The following is a 14,204-nucleotide window of genomic DNA, read 5'->3' on the forward strand; positions in this document are numbered from 1 at the left end:
ACATTGCTTCTCTCAAAATGCATCAACTTACTGTGTGTTCTAAAGAAGAGACATATTATACTCAAAATATTATCTCTCGCTCCACACATTCTCCCCCCTGGAAAACAGAACAGTGCAGCACCGGAATATTCAGCCCACCATGTCTGTGCGGACCATGACGCCATTCCAAACTGCTTCCATCTGCCTGTATATGATCCATATCCCTGCCAACCCATGCCTGCTTATCTGTCTGTCCAAATGCCTCTTAAACATTGTGATTGTTTCTGATTTTACCATCTCTCAGGCAAGTACATTCTAGTCACTGACCACCTTCTGCATAAGAAACTTGTCTGACACAACTCCCTTTTAACTTGCACAGATGTTGTTGAAAATGCTCAGCAGGTCATGCAGCACCTGTGAAGAAAAATCAGTTAATGTTTCGGGTCCGGTCCCCCTTCCTCAGAAATGTTAACTAATTTCTCTTCACAGATGCTGCTAGAACTGCTGAGCTTTTTCAGAAACTTCTGTTTTTCTTTCTGGTTTACAGCATCTGCTGTTCTTTCAGTTTTCATTTCCTTTAAACTTGCCCCCTCTCTCCTTAAATCTATGGCCAGTGGAATTGGTAATTTCCACTTGGAAAAAGATTCAGATTATTCACTCTGTCTGTGCCTCTCGGATCACTCCACAGCCACTGACTTTCCAAAGACAACAATCCAAGATTTTCCAACCTCTCCCAATCTAGGCAACATCCTGGTAAACCCATTTCCACCCTCTCCAAAGTCTCCACATCCTCCTTATAATGCGGTGCTCAACACAACACACAATACACCAAAGGCGGCCTAATGACAGTTTTATATTCAGTCCCCTGACAGAAGAAGGCAAGCCTGCCATCCACCTCCTTCACCACTTTCAGGGAGCTGTGAACTTGCACCTGAAGATCCCTCTCTATATCAGTGCTGCTCAGGGCATTTCCTTTTAGTGTATACATTCCTCTTACAACGAGCCTCCCAAAACGCATCACGTCACACTTGTCTGAATTAAAATCTATCAGCAATTTCTCCGCAGAACCTTCCAACTGATCTCGTCCTTGATGTTTCCTTTGACAACATTCTTCACGATTCACAACTTCTTCACTTTGTGCCATCTACAAACTTGCTAATTAAATCATTTATATTTTCAGGCTAATTATTTATATGTATTACAAAGGACAGATGTCCCAGCTCTGACCTTTGTGGAACAGAGGCACTGGTCACAGACCTCCAGCCACCAACATACCCCTGCACAACTGTTACTGGGAGAAATATCAAAGAGGAGCCTTGAGTTCTGTGCTGAGCAGCACGACCAATGTTTATTCAGAGCTCCTTACTAATGCAGGATGGAAGAGTTCCCTCTCTGGAACTCAGTGACTCCCCCAGCCAAGTCCAGCATTTGGATGTGTTTCTTTCATATGTGCCACTAATAATTCCCCCCTGACCCGATCTCCTGCGTTCCGGATGTCAGCTCGGATGTTTATGAGCTCCCTTTCCCAGTCTCTGATTCTCTGTCCCTCTGCAACTTCCCCTCTCAGCTCGTGCAGTTGCTTTGTCAGTTCTTTCACAAATTGTTTCACCCTATCCTTGCCATTGTACTTCTCCTGCCCTCTGGCAGCTGCATAGTCCAAATTCAAAGGGGGATTGCTCAGTTCCCTTTAATGGCGTTGACGTCAGTTTCATTAGGATTGTGGGGAGTACACTAACCCATCCCTGCTTGTCTCTGTCAGGGCCTTAGTCAGACTAGCTTTCAGTGTCTGCTTCATTCCTTCTACTGTCCCTGAGCTCTGGGGGTGGTATGTGAGATGGGATTTCTGCTCAGTACCAAACAGGCCACAGAGCTGCTTAACTTCATTTCCTGGAACATGTGTCCCTTCGTCAGAATCTGCAGGGGAGTGCTTCCACCCACTGAGTAAACCTGTTTATTAAGACCCAGCAGGATTTCCTTCCCTGGGATTGGGATGGGGGTGTATGTAATTGTTCCCGTGGGCCCCTGGGTCACTGTTGCTGCCTCCATTTTATCCTGATTGTTATCCCTGGCTCACACTGAGTACAGACTACACCCCTTCGACGCTAACGGTCATTTTGAGTGCGAGCAGCAGCTAAGGTAAGACTGTTTGTTTTAAAAGTACTTACCGGGAGCGGGCAGCGGTGTTTTTTTTTCACTCTCTCTTCACAGAAAGAGTGGGAGCAGCAGGGGGAAGTGATGACGACCAGAGAGGCAGCCGAGACCCGGAAGCAGATAGAGCGTAAGCTTACCTGGGTAGGTTTGTTTCCCCTTTAAAAGCGCGCAGCCTGTCCCTGCTACTCAGAAGGGAAGGGTGGAGAAGAGCAGAGCAATAATAATTGGGGACACGATAGTTCGGGGCACAGATAGGCGGTTTTGTGGGAACGAGAGAGACTCACGTTTGCTATGTTGCCTCCCAAGTGCAAGGGTACGTGATGTCTCTGATCGTGTTTTCCGAGTCCTTAAGGGGGAGGGGGAGCAGCCTGAAGTCGTGGTCCATATTGGCACCAATGACATAGGTAGGAGGAGTGCTGAGGATGTTAGACAAGCTTTTAGGGAGCTAGGTTGGAAACTCAGAGTTAGAACGAACAGAGTTGTTGTCTCTGGTTTGTTACCCGTGCCACGTGATAGAGAGTCGAGGAATAGGGAGAGAGAACAGTTAAATGCATGGCTACAGGGATGGTGCAGGAGGGAGGGATTTCGGTACTTGGATAACTGGGGTTCTTTCTGGGGAAGGTGGGACCTCTATAAACAGGATGGTCTGCACCTGAACCTGAGGGGCACCAGTATCCTTGGGGGGAGGTTTGCTAGTGCTCTTGGGGGGGGGGGGGGGGGTTTAAACTAACTCTGCAGGGGCATGGGAACCCAGACTGTAGCTTTAGGGTGCAGGACCTGGAGTGTAGGGAGGTTAGGAATATGGCATCAATCTTAAAGGAGGGTGCCTGTAAACAGAAGAGTGGCTTGAAGTGTGTATACTTTAATGCCAGAAGTATACGAAATAAGGTAGGTGAACTTGCAGCGTGGGTTGGTACCTGGGACTTCGATGTTGTGGCTATTACGGAGACATGGCTAGATCATGGACAGGATTGGCTGTTGCAGGTTCCAGGGTTTAAATGTTTTAGTAGGGTCAGAGGTGGGGGTAAAAGAGGGGGGTGTGTGGCTTTGCTTGTCAAAGATAGTATTACAGCGGTGGAAAGGAAGATGGACGAAGATTTGCCATCTGAGGTAGTTTGGGTTGAGGTTAGGAATAGGAGAGGTGAGGCAACCCTGTTAGGAGTCTTTTACAGGCCTCCTAACAGTCCTAGAATCGTTGAAGAAAGGATTGCGAAGATGATTCAGGAGAAGAGTGACAGTAATAGGGTGGTTGTTATGAGGTCTTTAACTTTCCTGATATTGATTGGGAAAGCTATAGCTCAAGTTCGTTAGATGGATCAGTGTTTGTCCAATGTGTGCAGGAGAGTTTTCTGACACAATATGTAGATAAGCTAACAAGAGGTGAGGCCATACTGGATTTCGTTCTGGGTAACGAACCAGGCCAGGTATTAGAACTAGAGGTAGGTGAGCACTTTGGGGACAGTGACCACAATTCGGTGATTTTTACTCTAGTGATGGAGAGGGATAAGTGTGTACTACAGGGCAAGAGGTATAGCTGGGGGCAGGGAAATTATGATGCGGTGAGGCATGACTTAGGATGTGTGGATTGGAAAAGTAGATTCCAAGGCAAGAGCGTAATTGATATGTGGAACTTGTTCAAGGAACAACTATTGAGTGTCCTTGATAAGTACGTACCTATCAGGCAGGGAGGAAAGGGTCGTGTGACGGAGCCGTGGTTTAATAAGGAATTGGAATCCCTTGTTAAATGGAAGAGGGCGGCCTTTGTAAAGATGAGGCGTGAAGGTTCAGTAGGGGCGATTGAGAGTTATAAGGTAGCCCGGAAGGACCTGAAGAGAGAGCTAAGAGCAGCAAGGAGGGGACATGAAAGGTCCTTAGTTTGTAGGATTAGGGAAAACCCGAAGGCTTTCTATAGGTATGTTAGGAATAAAAGAATGACTCGGGTAGGAATAGGTCCAATCAAGGATAGTAATGGGAAGTTGCGTGTGGAGGCTGAAGAGATTGGGGAGGCACTGAATGAATACTTTTCGTCAGTATTCACTCAGGAACAGGACATTGTTGTCGATATGAATACTGAGGCACGAATAAGTAGAGGTATGTCGGGGTGTGATGGTTAATGTGCAGTGGGAGGTATGTGGGGGTTTGATCGTTACTGTAAAGTGGGAGGTATGTCGGGCTGTGATGGTTACTGTACATATGGAAGTATTTCGGGCCGTGACAGTGACTATACAGTAGGAGGTATGTCAGGCCGTGATGGTTGCTGTACAGTGGGAGGCATGTCGGGCCGTAATGGTTACTGTACAGTGAGAGGTATGTCGGGGTGTGATAGTTGCTGTAGATTGGGAGGTATGTCAGGCCGTGATGCTTACTGTACAGTGGGAGCTATGTAGAGATGTGATTGTTACTCTACAGTGGGGGGTCTGTCGGGGTGTGATGGTTACTGTACAGTGGAGGTCTGTCGGGGTGTGATGGTTACTGTACAGTGGGAGGTATGTCGGGGTGTCATAGCTTACTGTACAGTGGGTGGTATGTCAGACCGTGATGGTTTCTGTACAGTGGTAGGTATGTCGGGGTATGATGGTTACTGTACAGTGAGGGGCATGTCGAGGTTTGCTGGTTACTGTACAGTGGGAGGTATGTCGGGGTGTGATGGTTACTGTACAGTGGGAGGTATGTCGGACTGTAATCGTTACTATACAGTGGAAGGTATGTCGGGGTATGATGGTTACTGTACAGTATGAGGTATATCGGGGTGTGATGGCTACTGTACAGTGGAAGGTATGTTCGGCCGTGATGGTTACTGTACAGTGGGAGGTATGTCCGCCGTGATAGTTACAGAACACTGGGAGGTATGTCGGTGTGTAATAGTTACTGTACAGTGGGAGGTATGTCGGAGTGTGATGGTTACTGCACAGTGGGAGGTATGTCGGGGTGTCATAGCTTACTGTACAGTGGGAGGTATGTCAGGCCGTGATGGTTACTGTACAGTGGGGGGTATGTCGGGCCGTAATGGTTACTGTACAGTGAGAGGTATGTCGGGGTGTGATAGTTACTGTAGATTGCTAGGTATGTCAGGCCGTGATGGTTACTGTACAGTGGGAGGTATGTCGGTCTGTACTGGTTACTGTACAGTGGGAGGTATGTAGAGATGTGATTGTTACTCTACAGTGGGGGGTCTGTTGGGGTGTGATGGTTACTATACAGGGGGAGGTACGTCAGGGTGTGATAGTTACTGTACTAATGGAGATATGTCCGGGTGTGATGGTTAAGTACCGTGGGAGGAATATCGGGACGTATCGTTCCTGTACAGTGGGAGGTATGTCGGGCCGTGGTGGTTACTGTAGAGTGGGATGTATGTTGGGGTGTGATGATTACGTACAGTGGGAAGTATTTCGGGCCGTGATCGTTACTGTACAGTGGGAGGTAAGTCAGGCTTTGATGGTTACTGTACAGTGGGAGGTATGTTCAGCCGTGATGGTTACTGTACAGTTGGAGGTATATCGGGCTGTGATGGTTACTGAACAGCGGGAGTTATGTCGGTCCGTGATGGTTACTTAACAGTGGGAGGTATGTCGGGCCGTGATGTTTACTGTACAGTAGGAGGTATGTCGAGCTGTGATGGTTACTGTACAGTGGAAGAATGTCGGGCTGTGATGGTTACTGTACAGTGGGGGGTATGTCGGGGTGTGATGGTTACTGTACAGTGGGAGGTATGTCGGGGTGTGATGGTTACTGTACAGTGGGTGTTATGTCGGGCCGTGATGGTTACTGTACAGTGGGAGTTATGTCGGGCCGTGATGGTTACTGTACAGTGGGAGGTATGTCGGGGTGTGATAGTTACTGTACAATGTGAGGTATGTCGGGGTGGGATGGTTACTGTACAGTGGGAGGTATGTCGGGGTGTGATGGTTACTGTGCAGTGGGAGGTATGTCGGGGTGTGATGGTTACTGTACAGTGTGAGGTATGTCGGGGTGTGATGGTTACTGTACAGTGGGAGGTATATCGGGGTGTGATGGTTACTGTACAGTGGGAGGTATGTCGGGGTGTGATGGTTACTGTACAGTGAGGTATGTCGGGGTGTGATGGTTACTGTACAGTGGGAGGTATATCGGGGTGTGATGGTTACTGTACAGTGTGAGGTATGTCGGGGTGTGATGGTTATGTACAGTGGGAGGTATGTCGGTGTGTGATGGTTACTGTATAGTGGGAGGTATGTCGGGCTGTGAGGTTACTGTACATATGGAGGTATTTCGGGCCGTGACAGTGACTATACAGTCGTAGCTATGTCAGGCCGTGATGGTTGCTGTACAGTGGGAGGCATGTCGGGCCGTAATGATTACTGTACAGTGAGAGGTATGTCGGGGTGTGATAGTTACTGTAGATTGGGAGGTATGTCAGGCCGTGATGGTTACTGTACAGTGGGAGGTATGTCGGTCTGTACTGGTTACTGTACAGTGGGAGGTATGTAGAGATGTGATTGTTACTCTACAGTGGGGGGTTTGTCGGGGTGTGATGCTTACTGTACAGTGGAGGTCTGTCGGGGTGTGATGGTTACTGTACAGTGGGAGGTATGTCGGGGTGTCATAGCTTACTGTACAGTGGGTGGTATGTCAGACCGTGATGGTTACTGTACAGTGGAAGAATGTCGGGCTGTGATGGTTACTGTACAGTTGTAGGTATGTCGGGGTATGATGGTTACTGTACAGTGGGGGGCATGTCGAGGTTTGCTGGTTACTGTACAGTGGGAGTTATGTCGGGGTGTGATGGTTACTGTACAGTGGGAGGTATGTCGGGCTGTGATGTTTACTGTACAGTTGGAGGCATGTCGGGGTGTGATGGTTACTGTAGAGTCGGAGGCATGTCGGGCCATGATGGTTACTGTACAGTGGGAGGTATGTCTGGGTGTGATAGTTACTGTACTGTGGGAGGTATGTCGGGCCGTGATGGTTTCAGAACACTGGGAGGTATGTCGGGGTGTAATAGTTACTCTACAATTGGAGGTATGTCGGACTGTAATCGTTACTATACAGTGGGAGGCATGTCGGGGTGTGATGGTTACTGTACAGTGGGGGGTATGTCGTGGTGTGATGGTTACTGTACAGTGGGAGGTATGTCGGGGTGTGATAGTTACTGTACAGTGTGAGGTATGTCAGGCCGTGATGGTTACTGTACAATGGGAGATATGTCGGGGTGTGATGGTTACTGTACAGTGGGGGGTATGTCGGCGTGTGATGGTTACTGTACAGTGGGAGGTACGCCGTGCCCTGATTGTTACTGTACAGTGGGAGGTATGTCGGGCCGTGATGGTTACTGTACACAGGGAGGCATGTCGGGTTGTGATGGTTACTGAACAGTGGGAGGTATGTTTGGCCGTGATGGTTCCTGTACAATGGGAGGTATGTCGGGTTGTGATGGTTACTGTACAGTTGGAGGTATGTTGGGCTTTGATGGTTACTGTACAGTGGGAGGTATGTCGGGTTGTGATGGTTTCTGTACAGTAGGAGATATGTCGGGCCGTGATGGTTGCTGTTTAGTGGGAGGTATGTCGGGCTGTGATGGTTACTGTACAGTTGGAGGTATTTCGGGCCGGGACAGTGACTGTACAGTGGGAGGTATGTCAGGCCGTGATGGTTGCTGTATTGTGGGAGGCATTTCAGACAGTGATGGTTCTTGTACTGTTGGAGGTGTGTCGGGCCATGATGGTTACTGTATAGTGGGAGGTATGTCAGGCGTGAGGGTTACTGTCCAGTGGGAGTTATGTTGGACCATGATGGTTACTGTACAGTCGGAGGTATGTTGGGGTGTGATAGTTACTGTCCAGTGGGAGGTATGTCGGTTTGCGATGGTTACTGTGCAGTGGGACGTATGTTGGTCCGTGATGGTTACTGTACAGTGGGAGGTATTTTGGGGTGTAATTGTTACTGTACAGGGGGGGCATGTCCGTGTGTGATGCTTACTGTACAGTGGGAGGTATGTCGGGGTGTGATGGTTACTGTACAGTGGTAGGTATGTCGGGGTGTCATAGCTTATTGTAAATTGGGAGGTATGTCAGGCTGAGATGGTTACTGTAAAGTGGGAGTTATGTCGGGCCGTGATGGTTACTCTACACTGGGTCGCATATCGGGGTATAATAGTTACCGTACAGTGGGAGGTATGTCAGGGTGTAATAATTACTGTATAGTGGGAGGTATATCAGGCCGTCGTGGTTACTGTACAGGGGGAGGTATGTCAGGGTGTGATAGTTACTGTACTGATGGAGATATGTCGGGGTGTGATGGTTAAGTACCGTGGGAGGTATATCGGGCCGTATCGTTCCTGTACAGTGGCAGGTAAGTCAGGCTGTGATGGTTACTATACTGTGGGACGTACGTTCGGCCGTGATGGTTACAGTACAGTGGGAGGTATGTCGGGCCATGATGGTTACAGAACACTGGGTGGTATTTCGGGGTGTAATAGTTACTGTACAGTTGGAGGTATGTCGGAGTGTAATAGTTACTATACAATGGGAGGTATGTCGGGGTGTGATGGTTACGGTACAGTGGAAGGTATGTCGGGTTGTGATAGTTACTGTACAGTGGGAGGTATGTCGTGCCGTGATGGTTACTGTACAGAGGGAGGTATGTCGGGGTGTGATGCTTATTGTACAGTGGGAGGTATGTCGGGCCGTGATGGTTACGTACAGTGGGAGGTATTTCGGGCCGTGATCGTTACTGTACAGTGGGAGGTAAGTCAGGCTTTGATGGTTACTGTACAGTGGGAGGTATGTTCGGCCGTGATGGTTACTGTACAGTGGGAGGTATGTTCGGCCGTGATGGTTACTGTACAGTGGGAGGTATGTCGGGGTTTGATCGTTACTGTAAAGTGGGAGGTACGTCGGCGTGTGATGGTTACTGTGCAGTGGGAGGTGTGCCGGCCGTGATGATTACTGTACCGGGGGAGGTACGCCGGGCTGTGATGGTTACTGTACACTGGGAGGTATGTCGGGTTGTGATGGTTACTGTAGAGTGGGAGGTATGTCGGGCCGTGATGTGTACTGTACAGTGGGAGGTATGTGAGGGTGTGATAGTTACTGTACAGTGGGAGGTATGTCAGGCGGTGATGGTTACTGTACAGTGGGAGATATGTCGGTCTGTGATGGTTACTGTACAGTGGGAGGTATGTAGATATGTGATTGTTACTCTACAGTGGGGGGTCTGTCGGGGTGTGATGGTTACTGTACAGTGGAAGAATGTCGGGCTGTGATGGTTTCTGTACAGTGGTAGGTATGTCGGGGTGTGATGGTTACTGTACAGTGGGGGCCATGTCGAGGTTTGCTGGTTACTGTACATTGGGAGGTATGTCGGGGTGTGATGGTTACTGTACAGTGGGAGGTATGTCGGGGTGTGAGGTTACTGTACAGTGGGAGACATGTCGGGCCGTGGTGGTTACTGTACAGTGGGAGGCATGTCGGGGTGTGATGGTTACTGTACAGTGGGAGGTATGTCGGGGTGCGATAGTTACTGTACAGTGGGAGGTATGTCGGGCCGTGATGGTTTCAGAACACTGGGAGGTATGTCGGGGTGTAATAGTTACTCTACAGTTGGAGGTATGTCGGACTGTAATAGTTACTATACAGTGGGAGGTATGTCGGGGTGTGATGGTTCCTGTACAGTGGGAGGTATGTCAGGCTGTGATGGTAACTGTACAGTGGGAGGTATGCTGGGCCGTGATGGTAACTTTACAGTTAGAGATATGTCGGGGTGTGATTGTTACTGTACAGGGTGAGGTATGCCGGGCCATGATTGTTACTGTACAGTGGGAGGTGTGTCGAGCTCAGATGGTTACTGCACATTGGGAGGTATGCTGGGCCGTGCTGGTTACTGAACAGTAGGAGGTATGTCTGGCCGTGATGGTTACTGTACAGTGGGAGGTATGTCGGGGTGTGATGGTTACTGTACAGTGGGAGGTATGTCGGGGTGTGATGGTTACTGTACAGTGGGAGGTATGTCGGGGTGTGATGGTTCCTGTACAGTGGGAGGTATGTCAGGCTGTGATGGTAACTGTACAGTGGGAGGTATGCTGGGCCGTGATGGTAACTTTACAGTTAGAGATATGTCGGGGTGTGATTGTTACTGTACAGGGTGAGGTATGCCGGGCCATGATTGTTACTGTACAGTGGGAGGTGTGTCGAGCTCAGATGGTTACTGCACATTGGGAGGTATGCTGGGCCGTGGTGGTTACTGAACAGTAGGAGGTATGTCTGGCCGTGATGGTTACTGTACAGTGGGAGGTATGTCGGGGTGTGATGGTTACTGTACAGTGGGAGGTATGTCGGGGTGTGATGGTTACCGTACAGTGGGAGGTATGTCTGGCCGTGATGGTTACTGTACAGTGGGAGGTATGTCGGGGTGTGATGGTTACTGTACAGTGGCGGGCATGTCGAGGTGTGATGGTTACTGTACAGTGGGGGGTATGTCGGGGTGTGATGGTTACTGTACAGTGGGAGGTATGTCGGGGTGTGATGGTTACTGTACAGTGGGAGGTATGTCGGGCCGTGATGGTTACTGTACACTGGGAGGCATGTACGGGTATAATAGTTACTGTACCGTTGGAGGTATGTCAGCGTGTATTAGTTACTGTACAGTGGGATGTATGTCGGTTTGTGATGGTTACTGAACAGTGGGAGGTACGTTGGGCCGTGATGGTTACTGTACAATGGGAGGTATGTCGGGGTGTGATAGTTACTGTACAGTGGGAGGTATGTCGGTGTGTGATGGTTACTGTACAGTGGGAGGTATGTCGGGGTGTGATAGTTACTGTACAGTGGGGTTATGTCGGGTAGTGATGGTTACTTTATAGTGGAAGGTATGTTGGGCTGTGATGGTTACTGTACTTTGGGAGGTATGTCGGGCCGTGATGGTAATCGTACACTGAAAGGCATGTCCGGGTATAATAGTTACTGTACCGTTGGAGGTATGTCAGGGTGTAATAGTTACTGTATTTTGGGAGGTATATCAGGCCGTGATGGTTACGGTACAGTGGGAGGTATGTCGGTTTGTGATAGTTACTGTACAGTGGGAGGTATGTCGGGCAGTGATGGTTACTGTACAGTGGGGGGTTATGTCGGGCAGTGATGGTTACTGTACAGTGGCGGGGTATGTCGGGGTGTTATGGTGACTGTGCAGTTGGACGTATGTTAGGATGTGATAGTTACTGTACAGTGGGAGGTATGTCGGGCCGTGATGGTTACTGTATAGTGAGAGGTATGTCGAGCAGTGAAGGTTACTGTACAGTGGGCGGGTATGTCGAGGTGTGATGGTTACTGTACAGTGGGAGGTATATCGGGCCGTGATGGTTACTGTACACTGGGAGGCATGCCCGAGTATAATAGTTACTGTACCGTTGGAGGTATGTCAGGGTGTAATAGTTACTGTACAGTGGGAGGTATGTCGGTTTGTGACGATTACTGTACAGTGGGAGGTATGTTGGGCCGTGATAGTTACTGTACAATGGGAGGTATGTCGGGGTGCGATAGTTACTGTACAGTGGGAGGTATGTCGGGGTGTGATAGTTACTTTATAGTGGAAGTTATGTTGGGCTGTGATGGTTACTGTACAGTGGGAGGTATATTGGGCCCTGATGGTTACTGTACAATGGGAGGTATGTCGGGCCGTGATGGTAATTGTACACTGAAAGGCATGTCCGGGCATAATAGTTACTGTACCGTTGGAGGTATGTCAGGATGTAATTGTTACTGTATTTTGGGAGGTATATCAGGCCGTGATGGTTACTGTACAGTGGGAGGTATGTCGGTTTGTGATAGTGACTGTACAGTGGGAGGTATGTCGGGCAGTGATGGTTACTGTACAGTGGGGGGTTATGTCGGGCAGTGATGGTTACTGTACAGTGGGGGGGTATGTCGGGGTGTTATGGTTACTGTGCAGTTGGACGTATGTTATGATGTGATAGTTACTGTACAGTGGGAGGTATGTCGGGCCGTGATGTTTACTGTACAGTGAGAGGTATGTCGAGCAGTGATGGTTACTGTACAGTGGGCGGGTATGTCGAGGTGTGATGGTTACAGTACAGTGGGAGGTATATCGGGCCCTGATGGTTACTGTACACAGGGAGGCATACCCGGGTAGAATAGTTACTGTACCATTGGAGGTATGTCAGGGTGTATTAGTTACTGTACAGTGGGAGGTATGTCGGTTTGTGACGGTTACTGTACAGTGGGAGGTATGTTGGGCCGTGATGGTTACTGTACAATGGGAGGTATGTCGAGCTCAGATGGTTACTGCACATTGGGAGGTATGCTGGGCCGTGCTGGTTACTGAACAGTGGGAGGTATGTCTGGCCGTGATGGTTACTGTACAGTGGAAGGTATGTCGAGGTGTGATGGTTACTGTACAGTGGGAGGTATGTCGGGGTGTGATGGTTACTGTACAGTGGGAGGTATGTCGGGGTGTGATGGTTACTGTACAGTGGGAGGTATGTCGAGGTGCGATTGTTACTGTACAGTGGGGGGTCTATAGGGGTGTGATGGTTACTGTACAGTGGGAGGTATGTCGAGGTGCGATTGTTACTGTACAGTGGGGGTCTGTAGGCGTGTGATGGTTACTGTACAGTGGGAGGTATGTCGAGGTGTGATGGTTACTGTACAGTGGGAGGTATGTCGGGCCGTGATGGTTACTGTACACTGGGAGGCATGTCCGAGTCTAATAGTTACTGTACCGTTGGAGGTATGTCAGCGTGTATTAGTTACTGTACAGTGGCGGGCATGTCGAGGTGTGATGGTTACTGTACAGTGGGAGGTATGTCGGGCCGTGATGGCTACTGTACACTGGGAGGCATGTCCGAGTATAATAGTTACTGTACCGTTGGAGGTATGTCAGCGTGTATTAGTTACTGTACAGTGGGATGTATGTCGGTTTGTGATGGTTACTGTACAGTGGGAGGTATGTTGGGCCGTGATGGTTACTGTACAATGGGAGGTATGTCGGGGTGTGATAGTTACTGTACAGTGGGAGGTATGTCGGTGTGTGATGGTTACTGTACAGTGGGAGGTATGTCGGGGTGTGATAGTTACTGTACAGTGGGGTTATGTCGGGGAGTGATGGTTACTTTATAGTGGAAGGTATGTTGGGCTGTGATGGTTACTGTACTTTGGGAGGTATGTCGGGCCGTGATGGTAATTGTACACTGAAAGGCATGTCCGGGTATAATAGTTACTGTACCATTGGAGGTATGTCAGGGTGTAATAGTTACTGTATTTTGGGAGGTATATCAGGCCGTGATGGTTACTGTACAGTGGGAGGTATGTCGGGCCGTGATGTTTACTGTACAGTGAGAGGTATGTCGAGCAGTGATGGTTACTGTACAGTGGGCGGGTATGTCGAGGTGTGATGGTTACAGTACAGTGGGAGGTATATCGGGCCCTGATGGTTACTGTACACAGGGAGGCATACCCGGGTAGAATAGTTACTGTACCGTTGGAGGTATGTCAGGGTGTATTAGTTACTGTACAGTGGGAGGTATGTCGGTTTGTGACGGTTACTGTACAGTGGGAGGTATGTTGGGCCGTGATGGTTACTGTACAATGGGAGGTATGTCGAGCTCAGATGGTTACTGCACATTGGGAGGTATGCTGGGCCGTGCTGGTTACTGAACAGTGGGAGGTATGTCTGGCCGTGATGGTTACTGTACAGTGGAAGGTATGTCGAGGTGTGATGGTTACTGTACAGTGGGAGGTATGTCGGGGTGTGATGGTTACTGTACAGTGGGAGGTATGTCGGGGTGTGATGGGTACTGTACAGTGGGAGGTATGTCGAGGTGCGATTGTTACTGTACAGTGGTGGGTCTGTAGGGGTGTGATGGTTACTGTACAGTGGGAGGTATGTCGAGGTGCGATTGTTACTGTACAGTGGGGGTCTGTAGGGGTGTGATGGTTACTGTACAGTGGGAGGTATGTCGAGGTGTGATGGTTACTGTACAGTGGGAGGTATGTCGGGCCGTGATGGTTACTGTACACTGGGAGGCATGTCCGAGTATAATAGTTACTGTACCGTTGGAGGTATGTCAGGGTGTAATAGTTACT

Source organism: Chiloscyllium punctatum, chromosome 16, assembly GCF_047496795.1.
Source record: "Chiloscyllium punctatum isolate Juve2018m chromosome 16, sChiPun1.3, whole genome shotgun sequence".
In the NCBI taxonomy this organism is placed as follows: Eukaryota; Metazoa; Chordata; class Chondrichthyes; order Orectolobiformes; family Hemiscylliidae; genus Chiloscyllium; species Chiloscyllium punctatum.